The sequence below is a fragment of the Pseudophryne corroboree genome, unplaced genomic scaffold (assembly GCF_028390025.1).
Source record: "Pseudophryne corroboree isolate aPseCor3 unplaced genomic scaffold, aPseCor3.hap2 scaffold_900, whole genome shotgun sequence".
NCBI lineage: Eukaryota > Metazoa > Chordata > Amphibia > Anura > Myobatrachidae > Pseudophryne > Pseudophryne corroboree.
In genome coordinates, this window is record NW_026970480.1 from 216176 (window position 1) to 240439 (window position 24264).

Consider the following 24264-nt stretch of genomic DNA (forward strand, 5'->3'; position numbering starts at 1 on the left):
CACACACGCAGACATGCAGCACCTGACACACACATGCAGCACCTGACAGACACACACACACACACACATGCAGCACCTGACACACCCACACACACAGACATGCAGCACCTGACACACCCACACACACACGCAGCACCTGACACACATACATACATACATGTGGCATTTAACGCACACACGCACAGCACCTGACACACAATCATATACACTCAGAGCACCTAACACACACATACACTCGCAGCACCTCACACACACTCGTATACACACGCAGCACCTGCCACTCACACATATATACACATGTAGCACCTGCCACTCCCACATACATGAACAGCACCTAACACACACATATATACATGCAGCACCTGACACACACATACACGTGCAGCACCTGACAGTCACACACATACAGATGCGACACAAACACATACACGCTCAACACCTGACACCCACGTGGCAGCTGACGCATACAAATGCAGCACCTGAGATACACACATATACACGTGCAGCACCTGAGACACACACATACACGTACAGCACCTGACACACACACACATGTATGTACACGCGCGGCTCCAGGCACACACATACGTACGTACACACGCGGAATTTAACACACACACACACACATACACGTGCGGCACCTGACACACATGTACGAACACGCGCGGCTCCTGACACACACACACGCGTGGCTCCTGACACACACACACATGTACGAACACGCGCGGCTCCTGACACACACACGTATATACGTATACGCACGGCACCTGACACCTACACGTATGTACGTATACGCACGGCTCCTGACACCCACACGCATGTACACGCGCGGCTCCTGGCACACACACACACGTACGTACACGCGCGGCACCTGACACACGCCTGTACGTACACACATGCACAGCACCTGACATACACACATGTAGGTACGCGCCACCTGACACACACACACACACGTACACGCACGACACTTGACACACACGTACGTACACACACGGCACTGACACGTATGTACGCGCACGGCACCTGACACTCACGTACATACTAGTGATGAGTGGGTTCGGTTCGTCGGAATCCGAACCCCCCGAACTTCACCCATTTTACACGGGTCCGAGGCAGGTTCGAACCTTCCCGCCTTGCTCGGCTAGCCCGAGCGCGCACGAACGTCATCATCCCGCTGTCGGATTCTCGCGAGATTCGGATGTCTGCATTCGTGGAAAGGGATCCCATGTGTAAACATGGGACCCCTTTCAGTCCGTCTGGTCCGGGTGTTCGGTTTGTTGTTTTGCCAAGTACGTGGATTTAATCTGGAACCTGGATCAGGTGAGTATAATTATCTTTTATTTTCAGGTACCCGTGGATTCTACTTGGAGAAGAGGACCGACTGCTTCATGTCAACATAGGTAAGTATGGGTGTGTCGGCAGGTGGGAAATAAAGTTAAATTTTTACGGTGTCTGTGTCCTGTTTTTATTTGGGTATTTTTTCCCCAGTAGAACTACAGGTACCAGCGGGCCCGTTTTTCTCCTGCATGCTGGTACTTGTGGTTCTCCAAGTACCAGCTTGCGGGGGAGGCTTGCTGGGACTTGTAGTACTACTAGAAAAAACAATATTATTTAAATTTTCTCAAGGCTATCAGCCTCCCATCCGCAGCCCTTGGATGGGGGGGACAGCCTCGGGCTTCACCCCTGGCCCTTGGGTGGCTGGGGGGGACCCCTTGATTGAAGGGGTCCCCACTCCCCAAGGGTACCCCGGCCAGGGGTGACTAGTTGGATATTTAATGCCACGGCCGCAGGGCACTGTATAAAAGTGACCCCCGGCTGTGGCATTATCTGTCCAGCTAGTGGAGCCCGATGCTGGTGTAAAAAATACGGGGGACCCCTACTCTTTTTGTTCCCCGTATTTTTTGCACCAGCACCAGGCGCAGAGCCCGGTGCTGGTTTTAAAAATACGGGGGATCCCCTGTCCGTTTTTCCCCCAGATTTTTAGAACCAGGACCGGCTCGAAGAGCCCGAGGCTCGTTATGCTTTGGAGGGGGGACCCACGCAATTTTTTTTCGGGTTTTTCACATTCCATTTAAAAAATAAATAATATTTTAAAAAATATATAAATAATACTTGTGCCTCCAAAAAAGACAAACCAAGTACCTAATCCCTTCTAATATAAATAGATATGCTATTACCAAAAAAAAAAAAACTGCAAAAAAAAAACATGTTTTTAAATTTTTTTTATTAGATTCCGCCAGCAAAGTGTGGCGGATTGAAAATGACGAATTTACTGTTTAAAAGCACTGTTGTCGAATTTACAAACTTCAATTGAATATACTTTTGTCGAATTGCCGCATTTGTACCATTGCAGAAAAGTCGAATTTGTCAAATGTCGAATTTTAAAGTCGAATTTTGAAAGCGTGTAAGAATAGGCTCCGTCCCCTTCTACCCCTGTACCTTGCTCTCTCCTGTCTGTGCTCTCTCCCGTCTGTAGGACTAGGCCCCGCCCCCTTCTTACCCTCCTGTGACTGCTCTCTCCTGACAAGTGGACCAGGCCTGCCCCCTACACGCTGCTGGTGTCTTCATTGTTACTTGGTCTGGAGCTCCGTTGGGGAGAGAACTCACGTGAGCTCATTAAGAATGAGGAACTGGGATGTTTTAATTTTATTGTGAGTAGTGTAGTGTGGTGATGTAGTATGTTGTATGGGGGGTATAGTGTAATTATGAAGTGCAGCATATGGGAGGGCTGTAGCATAGTGATGTAGTGTGGCATATGGGTGGTGGTAGCGCATAGGCGTGCGTACAGGGGGTGCCTGGTGCGCACAGGCACTCCCTAATGTCCAGCACCGCTGCACGCCACGCTTGCTGTAGCACAGTGATCGCTGAGTGTGTGATCGGTGGAGCCTAGCCTGCAGCTCATTTCCGTACCTCCCACCACCGCTGCACCCGACCCCCCTCTGCCTGCTGCTAATACTATGCTGAGTGCATTCGTCGGCGGCCTCACTGGGGGGACTGGCGTCACCTTGCAATGTGACATGGTGATGTCCGCCCATGCTCTCCTCCCGCCCACCTGTGCTTTCCTCCTGCTGCGGTCTCTCAGTCCTAGTGTGCCGCGGCCGCCACACCACTGGCAGTGTTCCTCTAGGAGGGACTGGGAGCTGCTGGCAGACACATTCTGCTGAGACTTACTTGTCAGTGCGGGTTCCGGACGGCAGGCGGCGGGTGGGAGGGCAGACGGGGAGCAGGTGTCACAAGGAGTGTGTGGGTAACTAATTCACAATACTTCCGCTCAACGTGGCACTGCTGGTCCTTCATCTCCCATGTCTCTTCACCAGGTGGCGGGCGGCCCGGAAATTAAGTGATGTGTTGTGCAGCAGTCAGTGTGAAGTGACTGTGAGTAACACTGGTGGTGCTGATGATGCTGCTGCAGAATCTGGAAGCAATTAATTCATAAATATAATGTACTCTATCAGTGTTTCTCTGACGTCCTAGTGGATGCTGGGAACTCCATAAGGACCATGGGGATTAGCGGCTCCGCTGGAGACTGGGCACAAAAGTAAAGCTTTAGGACTACCTGGTGTGCACTGGCTCCTCCCCCTATGACAATCCTCCAAGCCTCAGTTAGATTTTTGTGCCCGGCCGAGAAGGGTGCACACTAGGGGCTCTCCTGAGCTTCTTAGTGAAAGTTTAGTTTTAGGTTTTTTATTTTCAGTGAGACCTGCTGGCAACAGGCTCACTGCATCGAGGGACTAAGGGGAGAAGAAGCGAACTCACCTGCGTGCAGAGTGGATTGGGCTTCTTAGGCTACTGGACACCATTAGCTCCAGAGGGACCGAACACAGGCCCAGCCTCGGAGCTCGGTCCCAGAGCCGCGCCGCCGGCCCCCTTACAGAGCCAGAAGCAAGAAGAGGTCCGGAAAATCGGCGGCAGAAGACATCCTGTCTTCACCAAGGTAGCGCACAGCACTGCAGCTGTGCGCCATTGCTCCTCAGCACACTTCACACTTCGGTCACTGAGGGTGCAGGGCGCTAGGGGGGGGCACCCTGAGCAGCAATAGAAACACCTTGGCTGGCGAAAATACATCACATATAGCCCCCAGGGCTATATGGATGAATTTTAACCCCTGCCAGATTCCACAGAAAAACGGGAGAAAAGGCCGCCGAGAAGGGGGCGGAGCCTATCTCCTCAGCACACTGGCGCCATTTTCTCTCACAGCTCCGTTGGAGGGAAGCTCCCTGGCTCTCCCCTGCAGTTACTACACTACAGAAAGGGGTTAAAAAAGAGAGGGGGGCACTAATTAGGCGTAGTATAACAATACAGCAGCTATAAGGGGAAAAACACTTATATAAGGTTATCCCTGTATATATATTATTAGCGCTCTGGTGTGTGCTGGCATACTCTCCCTCTGTCTCCCCAAAGGGCTAGTGGGGTCCTGTCCTCTATCAGAGCATTCCCTGTGTGTGTGCTGTGTGTCGGTACGATTGTGTCGACATGTATGAGGAGGAAAATGGTGTGGAGGCGGAGCAATTGCCTGTAATGGAGTTGTCACCCCCTAGGGAGTCAACACCTGAGTGGCTGAGCTTATGGAAGGAATTACGTGACAGTGTCAGCTCTTTACAAAAGATTGATGACATGAGACAGCCGGCTACTCAGCCTGTGCCTGTCCAGGTGTCTCAAAAGCCATCAGGGGCTCTAAAACGCCCGTTACCGCAGATGGCAGATACAGACGCCGACACGGATACTGATTCCGGTGTCGACGATTAAGAGACGAATGTGACTTCCAGTAGGGCCACACGTTACATGATTGAGGCTATGGAAAATGTTTTTACACATTTCTGATAATACCAGTACCACTAAAAAGGGTATTATGTTGGGTGAGAAAAAACTGCCTGTAGTTTTTCCTGCATCTGAGGAATTAAATGAAGTGTGTAATGATGCGTGGGTTTCCCCCGATAAAAACTGTTAATTCCTAAAAAGTTATTAGCATCATACCCCTTCCCGCCAGAGGATAGGGCACATTGGGAAACACCCCCTAGGGTGAATAAAGCGCTCACACGCTTGTCTAAACAGGTGGCACTACCGTCCCCGGATACGGCCGCCCTTAAGGAACCTGCTGACAGAAAGCAGTAAAATATCCTAAAATGTATATACACTCACACGGGTGTGATACTGCGACCAGCAATCGCCTCAGCCTGGATGTGCAGTGCTGGGGTGGCTTGGTCGGATTCCCTGACTGACAATATTGATACCCTAGATAGGGACAGTATATTACTGACTATAGAGCATTTAAAAGATGCTTTCTATATATGCGTGATGCACAGAGGGATATTTGCCGACTGGCATCAAGAGTAAGTGCGCTGTCCATTTCTGCCAGAAGAGGGTTATGGACAAGACAGTGGTCAGGTGATGCTGATTCCAAAAGGCATATGGAAGTATCGCCTTATAAAAGGGAGGAGTTATTTGGGGTAGGTCTAACAGACCTGGTGGCCACGGCAACGGCTGGGAAATCCACATTTTTACCCCAGGTAGCCTCTCAACATAAGAAGACGCCGTATTATCAGGCGCAGTCCTTTGGGCCCCATAAGGGCAAGCGGGCAAAAGGCTCCTCATTTCTGCCCCGTGGCAGAGGGAGAGGAAAAAGGCTGCAGCAAACAGCCAGTTCCCAGGAACAGAAACGGTGGGGGCCCGTCTCATAAATTTCAGCGTGCAGTGGGCTCACTCACAGGTGGACCCCTGGATCCTTCAGGTGGTATCTCAGGGGTACAAATTGGAATTCGAGACGTCTCCCCTTCGCCGTTTTCCTAAAGTCTGCTTTACCGACGTCTCCCTCCGACAGGGAGGCGGTATGGGAAGCCATTCACAAGCTGTATTCCCAGCAGGTGATAATCAAGGTACCCCTCCTACAACAGGGAAAGGGGTATTATTCCACGCTGTTTGTGGTACCGAAGCCGGACGGCTCGGTGAGACCTAATTTAAATCTGAAATCCTTGAACACTTACATACAAAGGTTCAAATTCAAGATGGAGTCACTCAGAGCGGTGATGGCAAACCGGGAAGAAGGGGATTATATGGTGTCTCTGGACATCAAGGATGCTTATCTCCATGTCCCAAATTACCCTTCTCACCAAGGGTACCTCAGGTTTGTGGTACAGAACTGTCACTATCAGTTTCAGACGCTGCCGTTTGGTTTGTCCACGGCACCCCGGGTCTTTACCAAAGTAATGGCCGAAATGATGATACTCCTTCGAAGGAAGGGAGTTTTAATTATCCCTTACTTGGACGATCTCCGGATAAGGGCAAGATCCAGGGAACAGTTGGTAGTCGGGGTAGCACTATCTCAAGTAGTGTTGCGGCAGCACGGTTGGATTCTTAATATTCCAAAATCGCAGCTGATTCCGACGACACGTCTTCTATTCCTAAGGATGATCCTGGACACAGTCCAGAAAATAAGAATTTACTTACCGATAATTCTATTTCTCATAGTCCGTAGTGGATGCTGGGGACTCCGAAAGGACCATGGGGAATAGCGGCTCCGCAGGAGACTGGGCACAAAGTAAAAGCTTTAGGACTAGCTGGTGTGCACTGGCTCCTCCCCCTATGACCCTCCTCCAAGCCTCAGTTAGGATACTGTGCCCGGACGAGCGTACACAATAAGGAAGGATTTTGAATCCCGGGTAAGACTCATACCAGCCACACCAATCACACCGTACAACTTGTGATCTGAACCCAGTTAACAGCATGATAACAGAAGGAGCCTCTGAAAAGATGGCTCACAACAACAATAACCCGATTTTTGTAACAATAACTATGTACAAGTAATGCAGACAATCCGCACTTGGGATGGGCGCCCAGCATCCACTATGGACTATGAGAAATAGAATTATCGGTAAGTAAATTCTTATTTTCTCTAACGTCCTAGTGGATGCTGGGGACTCCGAAAGGACCATGGGGATTATACCAAAGCTCCCAACCGGGTGGGAGAGTGCGGATGACTCTGCAGCACCGAATGAGAGAACTCCAGGTCCTCCTCAGCCAGGGTATCAAATTTGTAGAATTTAGCAAACATGTTTTCCCCTGACCAAGTAGCTGCTCGGCAAAGTTGTAAAGCCGAGACCCCTCGGGCAGCCGCCCAAGATGAGCCCACTTTCCGTGTGGAATGGGCTTTTACAGATTTTGGCTGTGGCAGGCCTGCCACAGAATGTGCAAGCTGAATTGTACTACAAATCCAACGAGCAATCGTCTGCTTAGAAGCAGGAGCACCCAGCTTGCTGGGTGCATACAGGATAAACAGCGAATCAGATTTTCTGACTCCAGCCGTCCTGGAAACATATATTTTCAGGGCCCTGACTACGTCCAGCAACTTGGAATCCTCCAAGTCCCTAGTAGCCGCAGGCACCACATATGAAAAATTAGGTAAGGGCTTTTATAGGATAAAGCCGCCAATTCTGAGACACGATGTACAGAGAGCCAACGTAAAAAATAACAATGTTTATTAATAAAACATATAAAAAGATTAATTGTCAAATAACCGGTGAAAAATATATATAAATATATATAAGAACATTCTACCTTTGAGAAAGTCACGTGAACGTGACGAAACGCGTCAGGACCCGCCCCTATCCACACTCAGCTCAGGTGAAATCTTCCAGGTGTTCCTTGGTCCCCGCTGCACCCTCCTTCTACAGCATCCGACATCAGCGGCTTCAGCGCACACGCCGCCACGACCGGGTTGTGAGAGAGACGGTCCATTCCTTTCCGCTGCACAGCGTATATGGGCATTGCAGGACATTGAAGCCGAGGACGCTCGGCTCTTACCAGCCCATTTTGGAAAGGTATTGAATATCAATTTCAACTGAGGGACTTTTTTATTCATTAGGATCCTACCAACACACCTGGTATTTATCAACTATCTAACAAGTGAATCACTGAACTTTTCACCCCAATAAGCTGAGTCATTACAATATACCACTAGTTCACGTCTAGTGACTGTTCTTATATATATTTGTATATATTTTTCACCGGTTATTTGACAATTAATCTTTTTATATGTTTTATTAATAAACATTGTTATTTTTTACGTTGGCTCTCTGTACATCATGTTTCGTTCCTGATATTCAGCGCAGCCGTTTGTTCTTTTTCTATGCTATCACCACAATACTACACATAGTATTCCGGCAAGCGCAGACTATCAGGAACATAAAATTGTGATTATTTAATTCTATGAAACACGTATTGGTTTTCACTTTTTATTTTGATGATTAGGCGCTCGTTTGTTGCAGTTTTTTGTTTTGGTCAATTCTGAGACACGCCTGGCTGAAGCCAGGGCTAACAGCATTACCACTTTCCATGTGAGATATTTTAAGTCCACAGTGGTGAGTGGTTCAAACCAATGTGATTTTAGGAATCCCAAAACTATATTGAGATCCCAAGGTGCCACTGGAGGCACAAAAGGAGGCTGTATATGCAGTACTCCCTTGACAAACGTCTGAACTTCAGGAACAGAAGCCAGTTCTTTTTGGAAGAATATTGACAGGGCCGAAATTTGAACCTTAATGGACCCTAATTTGAGGCCCATAGACAGTCCTGTTTGCAGGAAATGCAGGAAACGACCCAGTTGAAATTCCTCTGTAGGGGCCTTCCTGGCCTCGCACCACGCAACATATTTACGCCAAATACGGTGATAATGTTGTATGGTTACATCCTTCCTGGCTTTGATCAGGGTAGGGATGACTTCATCCGGAATGCCTTTTTCCTTCAGGATCCGGCGTTCAACCGCCATGCCGTCAAACGCAGCCGCGGTAAGTCTTGGAACAGACATGGTCCCTGCTGGAGCAGGTCCTTTCTTAGAGGTAGAGGCCACGGGTCTTCCGTGAGCATCTCTTGAATTTCCGGGTACCAAGTCCTTCTTGGCCAATCCGGAGCCACGAGTATAGTCTTTACTCCTCTCCTTCTTATGATTCTCAGTACTTTTGGTATGAGAGGAAGAGGAGGGAACACATACACTGACTGGTACACCCACGGTGTTACCAGAGAGTCCACAGCTATTGCCTGAGGGTCCCTTGACCTGGCGCAATATCTGTCCAGCTTTTTGTTGAGGCGGGACGCCATCATGTCCACCCTTTGGTTTTTCCCAACGGTTCACAATCATGTGGAAGACTTCTGGGTGAAGTCCCCACTCCCCCGGGTGAAGATCGTGTCTGCTGAGGAAGTCTGCTTCCCAGTTGTCCACTCCCGGAATGAACACTGCTGACAGTGCTATCACATGATTCTCCGCCCAGCGAAGAATCCTTGCCACTTCCATCATTGCCCTCCTGCTTCTTGTGCCGCCCTGTCTGTTTACGTGGGCGACTGCCGTGATGTTGTCCGACTGGATCAACACCGGCTGACCCTGAAGCAGAGGTCTTGCCTGACTTAGGGCATTGTAAATGGCCCTTAGTTCCAGGATATTTATGTGAAGTGACGTTTCCATGCTTGACCACAAGCCCAGGAAATTTCTTCCCTGTGTGACTGCTCCCCAGCCTCTCAGGCTGGCATCCGTGGTCACCAGGACCCAATCCTGAATGCCGAATCTGCGGCCCTCTAGGAGATGAGCACTCTGTAACCACCACAGGAGAGACATCCTTGTCCTTGGAGACAGGGTTATCCGCTGATGCATTTGAAGATGCGATCCGGACCATTTGTCCAGCAGATCCCACTGAAAAGTTCTTGCATGGAATCTGCCGAATGGAATCGCTTCGTAAGAAGCCACCATCTTTCCCAGGACCATTGTGCATTGTACTGACACTTGGCCTGGTCTTAGGAGGTTCCTGACTATGTCGGATAACTCCTTGGCTTTCTCCTCCGGGAGAAACACCTTTTTCTGTACTGTGTCCAGAATCATCCCTAGGAACAGCAGACGTGTCGTCGGAATCAGCTGCGATTTTGGAATATTTAGAATCCATCCGTGCTGTCGTAGTACTACTTGAGATAGTGCTACTCCGACCTCTAACTGTTCTCTGGACCTTGCCTGCTTACTTTGTGCCTTCCAATGCACAATGCAAACTACAGGTAGTGCTGCAGGGCCCACACCCTTTTACTTGCCGTACAGAGCAGCTCTGGAGCTGTTACAGTGCCCAGCTGCTGCAAGAAATCAGCTTGAATGCTTCAGGGGCTGGGGCATAGCCAACATGAGCCCCACACCGAAGGAGGGTGGAGGTGTTTAATGCGAACTAGGGGTCATCCAAGCACCGCAAAAGGCCGCCATGCCCTGCACGCCCCTTTTCTCTTTTCATATGCAGACGAGGGTTGAAGCCAACTTTGACCCACTGCTTGGATGACATCACCGTATGCAAATCCATCTGCTGCAGGCCTTCCCCCAGGAATGCTTGCACTAGTTGTTGCATTTGGTTTGTTGTCATAGGGGGAGGAGCCAGTGCACACCAGGTAGTCCTAAAGCTTTACTTTTGTGCCCAGTCTCCAGCGGAGCCGCTAATCCCCATGGTCCTTATGGAGTTCCCAGCATCCACTAGGACGTCAGAGAAACACTGATAGAGTACATTATATTTATGAATTAATTGCTTCCAGATTCTGCAGCAGCATCATCAGCACCACCAGTGTTACTCACAGTCACTTCACACTGACTGCTGCACAACACATCACTTAATTTCCGGGCCGCCCGCCACCTGGTGAAGAGACATGGGAGATGAAGGACCAGCAGTGCCACGTTGAGCGGAAGTATTGTGAATTAGTTACCCACACACTCCTTGTGACACCTGCTCCCCGTCTGCCCTCCCACCCGCCGCCTGCCGTCCGGAACCCGCACTGACAAGTAAGTCTCAGCAGAATGTGTCTGCCAGCAGCTCCCAGTCCCTCCTAGAGGAACACTGCCAGTGGTGTGGCGGCCGCGGCACACTAGGACTGAGAGACCGCAGCAGGAGGAAAGCACAGGTGGGCGGGAGGAGAGCATGGGCGGACATCACCATGTCACATTGCAAGGTGACGCCAGTCCCCCCAGTGAGGCCGCCGACGAATGCACTCAGCATAGTATTAGCAGCAGGCAGAGGGGGGTCGGGTGCAGCGGTGGTGGGAGGTACGGAAATGAGCTGCAGGCTAGGCTCCACCGATCACACACTCAGCGATCACTGTGCTACAGCAAGCGTGGCGTGCAGCGGTGCTGGACATTAGGGAGTGCCTGTGCGCACCAGGCACCCCCTGTACGCACGCCTATGCGCTACCACCACCCATATGCCACACTACATCACTATGCTACAGCCCTCCCATATGCTGCACTTCATAATTACACTATACCCCCCATACAACATACTACATCACCACACTACACTACTCACAATAAAATTAAAACATCCCAGTTCCTCATTCTTAATGAGCTCACGTGAGTTCTCTCCCCAACGGAGCTCCAGACCAAGTAACAATGAAGACACCAGCAGCGTGTAGGGGGCAGGCCTGGTCCACTTGTCAGGAGAGAGCAGTCACAGGAGGGTAAGAAGGGGGCGGGGCCTAGTCCTACAGACGGGAGAGAGCACAGACAGGAGAGAGCAAGGTACAGGGGTAGAAGGGGACGGAGCCTATTCTTACACGCTTTCAAAATTCGACTTTAAAATTCGACATTTGACAAATTCGACTTTTCTGCAATGGTACAAATGCGGCAATTCGACAAAAGTATATTCAATTGAAGTTTGTAAATTCGACAACAGTGCTTTTAAACAGTAAATTCGTCATTTTCAATCCGCCACACTTTGCTGGCGGAATCTAATAAAAAAAAATTTAAAAACATGTTTTTTTTTTGCAGTTTTTTTTTTTTTGGTAATAGCATATCTATTTATATTAGAAGGGATTAGGTACTTGGTTTGTCTTTTTTGGAGGCACAAGTATTATTTATATATTTTTTAAAATATTATTTATTTTTTAAATGGAATGTGAAAAACCCGAAAAAAAATTGCGTGGGTCCCCCCTCCAAAGCATAACGAGCCTCGGGCTCTTCGAGCCGGTCCTGGTTCTAAAAATCTGGGGGAAAAACGGACAGGGGATCCCCCGTATTTTTAAAACCAGCACCGGGCTCTGCGCCTGGTGCTGGTGCAAAAAATACGGGGAACAAAAAGAGTAGGGGTCCCCCGTATTTTTTACACCAGCATCGGGCTCCACTAGCTGGACAGATAATGCCACAGCCGGGGGTCACTTTTATACAGTGCCCTGCGGCCGTGGCATTAAATATCCAACTAGTCACCCCTGGCCGGGGTACCCTTGGGGAGTGGGGACCCCTTCAATCAAGGGGTCCCCCCCAGCCACCCAAGGGCCAGGGGTGAAGCCCGAGGCTGTCCCCCCCATCCAAGGGCTGCGGATGGGAGGCTGATAGCCTTGAGAAAATTTAAATAATATTGTTTTTTCTAGTAGTACTACAAGTCCCAGCAAGCCTCCCCCGCAAGCTGGTACTTGGAGAACCACAAGTACCAGCATGCAGGAGAAAAACGGGCCCGCTGGTACCTGTAGTTCTACTGGGGAAAAAATACCCAAATAAAAACAGGACACAGACACCGTAAAAATTTAACTTTATTTCCCACCTGCCGACACACCCATACTTACCTATGTTGACATGAAGCAGTCGGTCCTCTTCTCCAAGTAGAATCCACGGGTACCTGAAAATAAAAGATAATTATACTCACCTGATCCAGGTTCCAGATTAAATCCACGTACTTGGCAAAACAACAAACCGAACACCCGGACCAGACGGACTGAAAGGGGTCCCATGTTTACACATGGGATCCCTTTCCACGAATGCAGACATCCGAATCTCGCGAGAATCCGACAGCGGGATGATGACGTTCGTGCGCGCTCGGGCTAGCCGAGCAAGGCGGGAAGGTTCGAACCTGCCTCGGACCCGTGTAAAATGGGTGAAGTTCGGGGGGTTCGGATTCCGACGAACCGAACCCACTCATCACTAGTATGTACGTGAGTGTCAGGTGCCGTGCGCGTACATACGTGTCAGTGCCGTGTGTGTACGTACGTGTGTGTCAAGTGTCGTGCGTGTACGTGTGTGTGTGTGTGTCAGGTGGCGCGTACCTACATGTGTGTATGTCAGGTGCTGTGCATGTGTGTACGTACAGGCGTGTGTCAGGTGCCGCGCGTGTACGTACGTGTGTGTGTGTGCCAGGAGCCGCGCGTGTACATGCGTGTGGGTGTCAGGAGCCGTGCGTATACGTACATACGTGTAGGTGTCAGGTGCCGTGCGTATACGTATATACGTGTGTGTGTCAGGAGCCGCGCGTGTTCGTACATGTGTGTGTGTGTCAGGAGCCACGCGTGTGTGTGTGTCAGGAGCCGCGCGTGTTCGTACATGTGTGTCAGGTGCCGCACGTGTATGTGTGTGTGTGTGTGTTAAATTCCGCGTGTGTACGTACGTATGTGTGTGCCTGGAGCCGCGCGTGTACATACATGTGTGTGTGTGTCAGGTGCTGTACGTGTATGTGTGTGTCTCAGGTGCTGCACGTGTATATGTGTGTATCTCAGGTGCTGCATTTGTATGCGTCAGCTGCCACGTGGGTGTCAGGTGTTGAGCGTGTATGTGTTTGTGTCGCATCTGTATGTGTGTGACTGTCAGGTGCTGCACGTGTATGTGTGTGTCAGGTGCTGCATGTATATATGTGTGTGTTAGGTGCTGTTCATGTATGTGGGAGTGGCAGGTGCTACATGTGTATATATGTGTGAGTGGCAGGTGCTGCGTGTGTATACGAGTGTGTGTGAGGTGCTGCGAGTGTATGTGTGTGTTAGGTGCTCTGAGTGTATATGATTGTGTGTCAGGTGCTGTGCGTGTGTGCGTTAAATGCCACATGTATGTATGTATGTGTGTCAGGTGCTGCGTGTGTGTGTGGGTGTGTCAGGTGCTGCATGTCTGTGTGTGTGGGTGTGTCAGGTGCTGCATGTGTGTGTGTGTGTGTGTCTGTCAGGTGCTGCATGTGTGTGTCAGGTGCTGCATGTCTGCGTGTGTGTCAGGCGCTGCATGTCTGTGTCAGGTGCTGCGTGTGTGTGTGTGTGTCAGGTGCTGTGTGTGTGTGTGTGTGTGTGTCAGGTGCTGCGTGTCTGCGTGTGTGTCAGGTGCTGCGTGTCTGCGTGTGTGTGTCAGGTGCTGCGTGTGTGTGTGTGTGTGTGTGTGTGTGTCAGGTGCTGCGTGTCTGCGTGTGTGTGTCAGGTGCTGCATGTCTGCGTGTGTGTGTCAGGCGCTGCATGTCTGTGTGTCAGGTGCTGCGTGTGTGTGTGTCAGGTGCTGTGTGTGTGTGTCAGGTGCTGCGTGCCGTGTGCGTGTGTCAGGTGCGTGAGTGTGCGTGTGTCAGGTGCATGAGTGTGTGTGTGTCAGGTGCGTGAGTGTGTGTGTGTGTGTCAGGTGCGTGAGTGTGTGTGTCAGGTGCGTGAGTGTGTGTGTGTCAGGCGCTGCGTGTCTGTGTGTGTCAGGCGCTGCGTGTCTGTGTGTGTAAGGCGCTGCGTGTGAGTGTGTGCGTGTGTGTCAGGTCCGTGTGAGTGTCAGGTGCTGCGTCTGTGTGTGTGTGTCAGGTGCTGCGTGTGTGCGTGTGTGTCAGGCGCTGCGTGTGCGTGTGTCAGGCGCTGCAGGGAGGGCGGGAAGGACGGACAGCAGGGAGGGCGGGGGGGGACGGACACACAGCAGGGAGGGCGGGGGGAGAACGGACACACAGCAGAGAGGAGGAGGGGGGGTGGCCGGACACAGCGGGATGAGGGGGGGTGGCCGGACACAGCGGGAGGAGGGGGGTGGCCGGACACAGCGGGAGGAGGGGGGGTGGCCGGACACAGCGGGAGGAGAGGGGGTGGCCGGACACAGCGGGAGGGGGGGGTGGCCGGACACAGCGGGAGGGGGGGGTGGCCGGACACAGCGGGAGGGGGGGTGGACGGACACAGCGGGAGGGGGGGTGGCCGGACACAGCGGGAGGGGGGGGTGGCCGGACACAGCGGGAGGAGGGGAGGGTGGCCGGACACAGCGGGAGGGGGGGGTGGCCAGACACAGCGGGAGGGGGGGGTGGCCGGACACAGCGGGAGGGGGTGGTGGCCGGACACAGCGGGAGGGGGGGTGGACGGACACAGCGAGAGGGGGGGGTGGCCGGACACAGCGGGAGGGGGGGGTGGCCGGACACAGCGGGAGGAGGGGAGGGTGGCCGGACACAGCGGGAGGAGGGGAGGGTGGCCGGACACACAGCAGGGAGGGCGCGGTGGGGAACACACTGCAGGGAGGAGGGGGGGGGACACACAGCAGGGAGGGCAAGGGGGGGGCGACGGACACACAGCAGGGGGGGGGGAGGGAGACGGACACACAGCAGGGAGGGCGAGAGGGGGAGGGGGGGGTGACTGGTGACCATAGAGACCTTGATAAATACCGCATACTGCACGGAGGGAGGGCCGGACACAGCGGGAGGAGGAGGAGGGAGGAGTGGCCGGACACAGCTGCCCGAGGCGCCTCCTACTGCCAGCCGCACTACAGACGCGGGGAGGAGACGCAGGCAGCCACCAGGGAAGGTCCGGCGGGCGGCCGGGCACACAGCGGGCGAGCGGGCGGGCGAGCGGGCGGGCGGGCGGGCGGGAGGGGAGGGTGGCCGGGCGGGCGGGAGGGGAGGGTGGCCGGACACGCGGGGGAGAAGTGGAAGCTGGGTACACAGCGGTGGGCTGCCTGACAGAACTCACCCAGTGCTACGCAGCTCCGGCGATCTCCTCCCGCTTCATGGACCTCAATGAACTCACACGCCGGGAACCGCTGGCTGTCCTCCTGCAGCTCCACGTGACTCCTTCCCGCTCTGTCTCCTCGTGCCCAACTGCCAGAGCTACTCTCTGTACACCCCCTGCTGGCGGTCACTGCGCAGGCGCAACAAATTGAAATGCCCTATCTCTATAATGGGGCATATTTCTCTTAATTAAAAAAACCCTATAACTTTCTGAAAAACCACAACCCCAAAAGGCACTACACTGGGGCATACTCTATCTAGTAAAACAAACCCCAAGTCTTAATTCGTCCTCTATCCTGACTTATGCCTTCCCAAAAAAATCTTCATTCACTCTATGGGAAAACGTTGTCAAAAAGCCACAGAGGGAGTGGCAGAAAAAAACTGACAGTTGGAAATTTAGCTTACTCCCAATTCCTCATTTTTTATTATTTTGCCCTGAAATTTGTCCTGCAGCAGCGGGTGACGATTCTACGCGTCCATACCAAATTTCAGCTCAGTACGTCCAATCAGTTTTGAGGTGTAGCCCCTCAAACACCATGCCCCCATCTCAGAAGTTCCCTATGGGAGAATTCCGTTTGTTCGATTCAGCCTTAATATAAGGGCACGACCGTGCCCTTATAATTGACTGTATTGTTTTCTTTCAAAAATCCACTTAATTTTCTTTACCCGATTATTAAAATGGTAATTGACAAAAACAAACTACATTGTCACCAGAAGAGCAATACAAAATGTACAAGTGATATATTAAAATCATCTTTCCAGCTTGAATTTCAATGATGCATTGGGGCAACGATTTTGTGAGAAACATCTTCACCCTTAAATAAAGATTTTCTTAATTCCTTACCTGTGTGCTAATTAGATATCACCTTGTTTTCACATTAAACAGACTTCCACATGAGAAAACAGCAAAGATGCAGTGGCGTTAATGTTTCCTGGTGTCAACCTGTATTATTTCCGTAGATATTGAAATGAGGATGCATCTTGCTGCCTTTCCAATGAAGCAAGTTTAATTTAGTAATAGGTGAAAAACCATCCCTACAAAGATGTTAATCAGATACTTGGCTTTGTGGACACTTTTCAGAGAACAAATTTGTTATCATAAAAATAAAGCCAGAAAATGAAGAGCTGTTTAATCACTCAATTGGATTTTTCTGCCAGCATTTTTCTTTTTCTCTGCAACCCACTGCTAAATTGTGCTTCCTAGCTGTTTTTTTATAAAATCACTTAATCAAATCTAACTCTGATTACATCAGAGAAGGCCAGGTACCCTACACCATAAGAGGGGGTTTGCAATTTTGACTTGTCTACTTAAATATCACCAAAATCTGATCACAAGGTCAATTACGTCCCTGGGTGGGATTGAACCACCAACCTTTTGATTAATAGCTGAACACATTAACCGATTGCGCCACAGAGACACTTTGCAAAAACTATATACTGACAAAGACTAATAAGCATTCATCTAGAACGTTTCCTAGAAAAACTTTAAAAAGTCAATAATCTGGAGAGTTTTTGTAAGATGTTTCTTCCAGCAACCAATGAAGAAACACATTGGTACTTTCGCATGATGAGTGAGTGCTTCAGGATCTCTTGCACTTACATGTGCAGCAGAGTACTGCAATGGAAGCATGCTGGGCCCATAACCCAGAGGTAGGCAGATTGAAACTATCCTTTGCTATATGCATTTTTTTTTGTTCATTAAAGTAATCCAAAACTGGGATTGATATTTTAGCTTTTATTTTTACTTAAAGTACAATAACTTTTACCATTTTAATTTGTTTTAATAGTATATTGACAGTATTGTTTTCTTTCAAAAATCCACTTAATTTTCTTTACCCTATTATTAAAATGGTAATTGACAAAAACAAACTACATTGTCACCAGAAGAGCAATACAAAATGTACAAGTGATATATTAAAATCATCTTTCCAGCTTGAATTTCAATGATGCATTGGGGCAACGATTTTGTGAGAAACATCTTCACCCTTAAATAAAGATTTTCTTAATTCCTTACCTGTGTGCTAATTAGATATCACCTTGTTTTCACATTAAACAGACTTCCACATGAGAAAGCAGCAAGGATGCAGTGGCGTTAATGTTTCCTGGTGTCAACCTGTATTATTTCAGTAGATATTGAAATGAGGATGCATCTTGCTGCCTTTCCAATGAAGCAAGTTTAATTTAGTAATAGGTGAAAAACCATCCCTACAAATATGTTAATCAGATACTTGGCTTTGTGGACACTTTTCAGAGAACAAATTAGTTAGCATAAAAATAAAGCCAGAAAATGAAGAGCTGTTTAATCACTCAATTGGATTTTTCTGCCAGCATATTTCTTTTTCTCTGCAACCCACTGCTAAATTGTGCTTCCTAGCTGTTTTTATAAAATCACTGAATCAAATCTAACTCTGATTACATCAGAGAAGGCCAGGTACCCTACACCATAACAGGGGGTTTGAAATTTTGACTTGTCTACTTAAAGATCACCAAAATCTGATAACAAGGTCAATTAAGTCCCTGGGTGGAATTGAACCACCAACCTTTTGGTTAATAGCCTTACACACTAACTGATTGCGCCACAGCAACACTTTGCAAAAGTATATACTGACAAAGGCTAATAAGCATTCATCTAGAACGATTCCTAGAAACATTTTAAAAAGTCAATAATGTGGAGAGTTTTTGTAAGATGTTTCTTCCATCAACCAATGAAGAAACACATTGGTACTTTCCCATGATGAGTGAGTGCTTCAGGATCTCTTGCACTTACATGTGCAGCAGAGTACTGTAATGGAAGCATGCTGGGTCCATAACCCAGAGGTAGGCAGATTGAAACTATCCTCTGCTATATGCATTTTTTTTTGTTAATTAAAGTAATCCAAAACTGGGATTGAAATTTTTGCTCTTTTATTTTTACTTAAAGTACAATAACTTTTACCATTTTAATTTGTTTTAATAGTATATTGACAGTATTGTTTTCTTTCAAAAATCCAATTAATTTTCTTTACCCGATTATTAAAATGGTAATTGACAAAAGCAAACTACATTGTCACCAGAAGAGCAATACAAAATGTACAAGTGATATATTAAAATCATCTTTCCAGCTTGAATTTCAATGATGCATTGGGGCAACGATTTTGTGAGAAACATCTTCACCCTTAAATAAAGATTTTCTTAATTCCTTACCTGTGTGCTAATTAGATATCTCCTTGTTTTCACATTAAACAGACTTCCACATGAGAAAGCAGCAAGGATGCAGTGGCGTTGATGTTTCCTGGTGTCAACCTGTATTATTTCAGTAGATATTGAAATGAGGATGCATCTTGCTGCCTTTCCAATGAAGCAAGTTTAATTTAGTAATAGGTGAAAAACCATCCCTACAAAGATGTTAATCAGATACTTGGCTTTGTGGACACTTTTCAGAGAACAAATTTGTTAGCATAAAAATAAAGCCAGAAAATGAAGAGCTGTTTAATCACTCAATTGGATTTTTTTGCCAGCATATTTCTTTTTCTCTGCAACCCACTGCTAAATTGTGCTTCCTAGCTGTTTTTATAAAATCACTGAATCAAATCTAATTCTGATTCCATCAGAGAAGGCCAGGTACCCTACACCATAACAGGGGTATTCGAAATTTTGACTTGTCTACTTAAAGATCAACAAAATCTGATAACAAGGTCAATTACGTCCCTGGGTGGGATTGAACCACCAACCTTTTGGTTAATTGCCGTACACACTAACTGATTGCGCCACAGCGATACTTTTCAAAAGTACATACTGACAAAGGCTAATAAGCATTCATCTAGAACGTTTCCTATAAAAACTTTAAATAGTCAATAATCTGGAGAGTTTTTGTAAGATGTTTCTTCCATCAACCAATGAAGAAACACATTGGTACTTTCCCATGATGAGTGAGTGCTTCAGGATCTCTTGCACTTACATGTGCAGCAGAGTACTGTAATGGAAGCATGCTGGGTCCATAACCCAGAGGTAGGCAGATTGAAACTATCCTCTGCTATATGCATTTTTTTTTGTTAATTAAAGTAATCCAAAACTGGGATTGACATTTTTGCTCTTTTATTTTTACTTAAAGTACAATAACTTTTACCATTTTAATTTGTTTTAATAGTATATTGACAGTATTGTTTTCTTTCAAAAATCCAATTAATTTTCTTTACCCGATTATTAAAATGGTAATTGACAAAAACAAACTACATTGTCACCAGAAGAGCAATACAAAATGTACAAGTGATATATTAAAATCATCTTTCCAGCTTGAATTTCAATGATGCATTGGGGCAACGATTTTGTGAGAAACATCTTCACCCTTAAATAAAGATTTTCTTAATTCCTTACCTGTGTGCTAATTAGATATCACCTTGTTTTCACATTAAACAGACTTCCACATGAGAAAACAGCAAAGATGCAGTGGCGTTAATGTTTCCTGGTGTCAACCTGTATTATTTCCGTAGATATTGAAATGAGGATGCATCTTGCTGCCTTTCCAATGAAGCATGTTTAATTTAGTAATAGGTGAAAAACCATCCCTACAAAGATGTTAATCAGATACTTGGCTTTGTGGACACTTTTCAGAGAACAAATTTGTTATAAAAATAAAGCCAGAAAATGAAGAGCTGTTTAATCACTCAATTGGATTTTTCTGCCAGCATTTTTCTTTTTCTCTGCAACCCACTGCTAAATTGTGCTTCCTAGCTGTTTTTTTATAAAATCACTTAATCAAATCTAACTCTGATTACATCAGAGAAGGCCAGGTACCCTACACCATAAGAGGGGGTTTGCAATTTTGACTTGTCTACTTAAATATCACCAAAATCTGATCACAAGGTCAATTACGTCCCTGGGTGGGATTGAACCACCAACCTTTTGATTAATAGCTGAACACACTAACCGATTGCGCCACAGAGACACTTTGCAAAAAGTACATACTGACAAAGACTAATAAGCATTCATCTAGAACGTTTCCTAGAAAAACTTTAAAAAGTCAATAATCTGGAGAGTTTTTGTAAGATGTTTCTTCCAGCAACCAATGAAGAAACACATTGGTACTTTCGCATGATGAGTGAGTGCTTCAGGATCTCTTGCACTTACATGTGTAGCAGAGTACTGCACTGGAAGCATGCTGGGCCCATAACCCAGAGGTAGGCAGATTGAAACTATCCTTTGCTATATGCATTTTTTTTTGTTCATTAAAGTAATCCAAAACTGGGATTGATATTTTAGCTTTTATTTTTACTTAAAGTACAATAACTTTTACCATTTTAATTTGTTTTAATAGTATATTGACAGTATTGTTTTCTTTCAAAAATCCAATTAATTTTCTTTACCCGATTATTAAAATGGTAATTGACAAAAACAAACTACATTGTCACCAGAAGAGCAATACAAAATGTACAAGTGATATATTAAAATCATCTTTCCAGCTTGAATTTCAATGATGCATTGGGGCAACGATTTTGTGAGAAACATCTTCACCCTTAAATAAAGATTTTCTTAATTCCTTACCTGTGTGCTAATTAGATATCACCTTGTTTTCACATTAAACAGACTTCCATATGAGAAAACAGCAAAGATGCAGTGGCTTGGATTTTTGAAAGAAAACAATATTGTCAATATACTATTAAAACAAATTAAAATGGTAAAAGTTATTGTACTTTAAGTAAAAATAAAAGCTAAAATATCAATCCCAGTTATGAATTACTTTAATGTACAAAAAAATAATGCATATAGCAAAGGATAGTTTCAATCTGCCTACCTCTGGGTTATGGGCCCAGCATGCTTCCATTGCAGTACTCTGCTGCACATGTAAGTGCAAGAGATCCTGAAGCACTCACTCATCATGCGAAAGTACCAATGTGTTTCTTCATTGGTTGCTGGAAGAAACATCTTACAAAAACTCTCCAGATTATTGACTTTTTAAAGTTTTTCTAGGAAACGTTCTAGATGAATGCTTATTAGTCTTTGTCAGTATGTATTTTCTGCAAAGTGTCTCTGTGGCGCAATCGGTTAGTGTGTTCAGCTATTTATCAAAAGGTTGGTTGTTCAATCCCACCCAGGGACGTAATTGACCTTGTGATCAGATTTTGGTGATATTTAAGTAGACAAGTCAAAATTGCAAACCCCCTCTTATGGTGTAGGGTACCTGGCCTTCTCTGATGTAATCAGAGTTAGATTTGATTAAGTGATTTTATAAAAAAAACAGCTAGGAAGCACAATTTAGCAGTGGGTTGCAGAGAAAAAGAAAAATGCTGGCAGAAAAATCCAATTGAGTGATTAAACAGCTCTTCATTTTCTGGCTTTATTTTTATGATAACAAATTTGTTCTCAGAAAAGTGTCCACAAAGCCAAGTATCTGATTAACATCTTTGTAGGGATGGTTTTTCACCTATTACTAAATTAAACTTGCTTCATTGGAAAGGCAGCAAGATGCATCCTCATTTCAATATCTACGGAAATAATACAGGTTGACACCAGGAAACATTAACGCCACTGCATCTTTGCTGTTTTCTCATGTGGAAGTCTGTTTAACATGAAAACAAGGTGATATCTAATTAGCACACAGGTAAGGAATTAAGAAAATCTTTATTTAAGGGTGAAGATGTTTCTCACAAAATCATTGCCCCAATGCATCATTGAAATTCAAGCTGGAAAGATGATTTTAATATATCACTTGTACATTTTGTATTGCTCTTCTGGTGACAATGTAGTTTGTTTTTGTCAATTACCATTTTAATAATCGGGTAAAGAAAATTAATTGGATTTTTGAAAGAAAACAATACTGTCAATATACTATTAAAACAAATTAAAATGGTAAAAGTTATTGTACTTTAAGTAAAAATAAAAGAGCAAAAATATCAATCCCAGTTTTGGATTACTTTAATTAACAAAAAAAAATGCATATAGCAGAGGATAGTTTCAATCTGCCTACCTCTGGGTTATGGACCCAGCACTTCCATTACAGTACTCTGCTGCACATGTAAGTGCAAAAGATCCTGAAGCACTCACTCATCATGGGAAAGTACCAATGTGTTTCTTCATTGGTTGATGGAAGAAACATCTTACAAAAACTCTCCACATTATTGACTTTTTAAAATGTTTCTAGGAATCGTTCTAGATGAATGCTTATTAGCCTTTGTCAGTATGGACTTTTGCAAAGTGTTGCTGTGGCGCAATCAGTTAGTGTGTAAGGCTATTAACCAAAAGGTTGGTGGTTCAATCCCACCCAGAGACTTAATTGACCTTGTTATCAGATTTTGGTGATCTTTAAGTAGACAAGTCAAAATTTCAAACCCCCTGTTATGGTGTAGGGTACCTGGCCTTCTCTGATGTAATCAGAGTTAGATTTGATTCAGTGATTTTATAAAAACAGCTAGGAAGCACAATTTAGCAGTGGGTTGCAGAGAAAAAGAAATATGCTGGCAGAAAAATCCAATTGAGTGATTAAACAGCTCTTCATTTTCTGGCTTTATTTTATGCTAACAAATTTGTGCTCTGAAAAGTGTCCACAAAGCCAAGTATCTGATTAACACCTTTGTAGGGATGGTTTTTCACCTATTATTAAATTAAACTTGCTTCATTGGAAAGGCAGCAAGTGATGTCATCCAAGCAGTGGGTCAAAGTTGGCTTCAAACCTCGTCTGCTTATGAAAAGAGAAAAGGGGTATGCAGGGCATGGCGGCCTTTTGCGGTGCTTGGATGACCCCTAGTTCGCATTAAATAATGCAGTCGAGTTTCCCACATTTGGGGAAATCACAGGGGTCAGCATACCCAGAATGCAATGAATGAACCGCTCCCTGGGAGAACAGTCTTCATGACCATGGTATCTCCTATGCAAAATAAGTATGATTTGGGATAGGGCTGGGGAGGGCCGCTGCTCAGGCACATCTCTGTCAAGTAAAGGAGATTCAACTGAGGCAGCACAAGGGAACTCTCATCTGGGGACAACAACTGCAGGGAGAACACATATTTTCAGATGAACATGGGAGGGCAGAAGGCTGCCTAATACTGAAGCACCCCCAAACAACAAACCAAATGCAACAACTAGTGCAAGCATTCCTGGGGGAAGGCCTGCAGCAGATGGATTTGCATATGGCGATGTCATCCAAGCAGTGGGTCAAAGTTGGCTTCAACCCTCGTCTGCATATGAAAAGAGAAAAGGGGCGTGCAGGGCATGGCGGCCTTTTGCGGCACTTGGATGACACCTAGTTCACATTTCTTGCAGCAGCTGGGCACTGTAACAGCTCCAGAGCTGCTCTGTAAGGCAAGTAAAAGGGTGTGGGCCCTGCAGCACTACCTGTAGTTCGCATTGTGCGAGACCCCTAGTTCGCATTAAACACCCCCACCCTCCTTCGGTGTGGGGCTCATGTTGGCCATGCCCCAGCCCCTGAAGCATTCACGCTGATTTCTTGCAGCAGCTGGGCACTGTAACAGCTCAAGAGCTGCTCTGTAAGGCAAGTAAAAGGGTGTGGGCCCTGCAGCACTACCTGTAGTTTGCATTGTGCTTTGGAAGGCACAAAGTAAGCAGACGGGAAGAGAAGTCAGGATAGTGC

At 46.8% G+C, this 24264-nt stretch overlaps 1 pseudogene; it reads right to left on the bottom strand.

The window, feature by feature from the left end:
• Window positions 1–23379: 23379 nt before the first annotated feature.
• Window positions 23380–23558, bottom strand: LOC135045307 (U1 spliceosomal RNA; annotated as a pseudogene).
• Window positions 23559–24264: the final 706 nt, after the last annotated feature.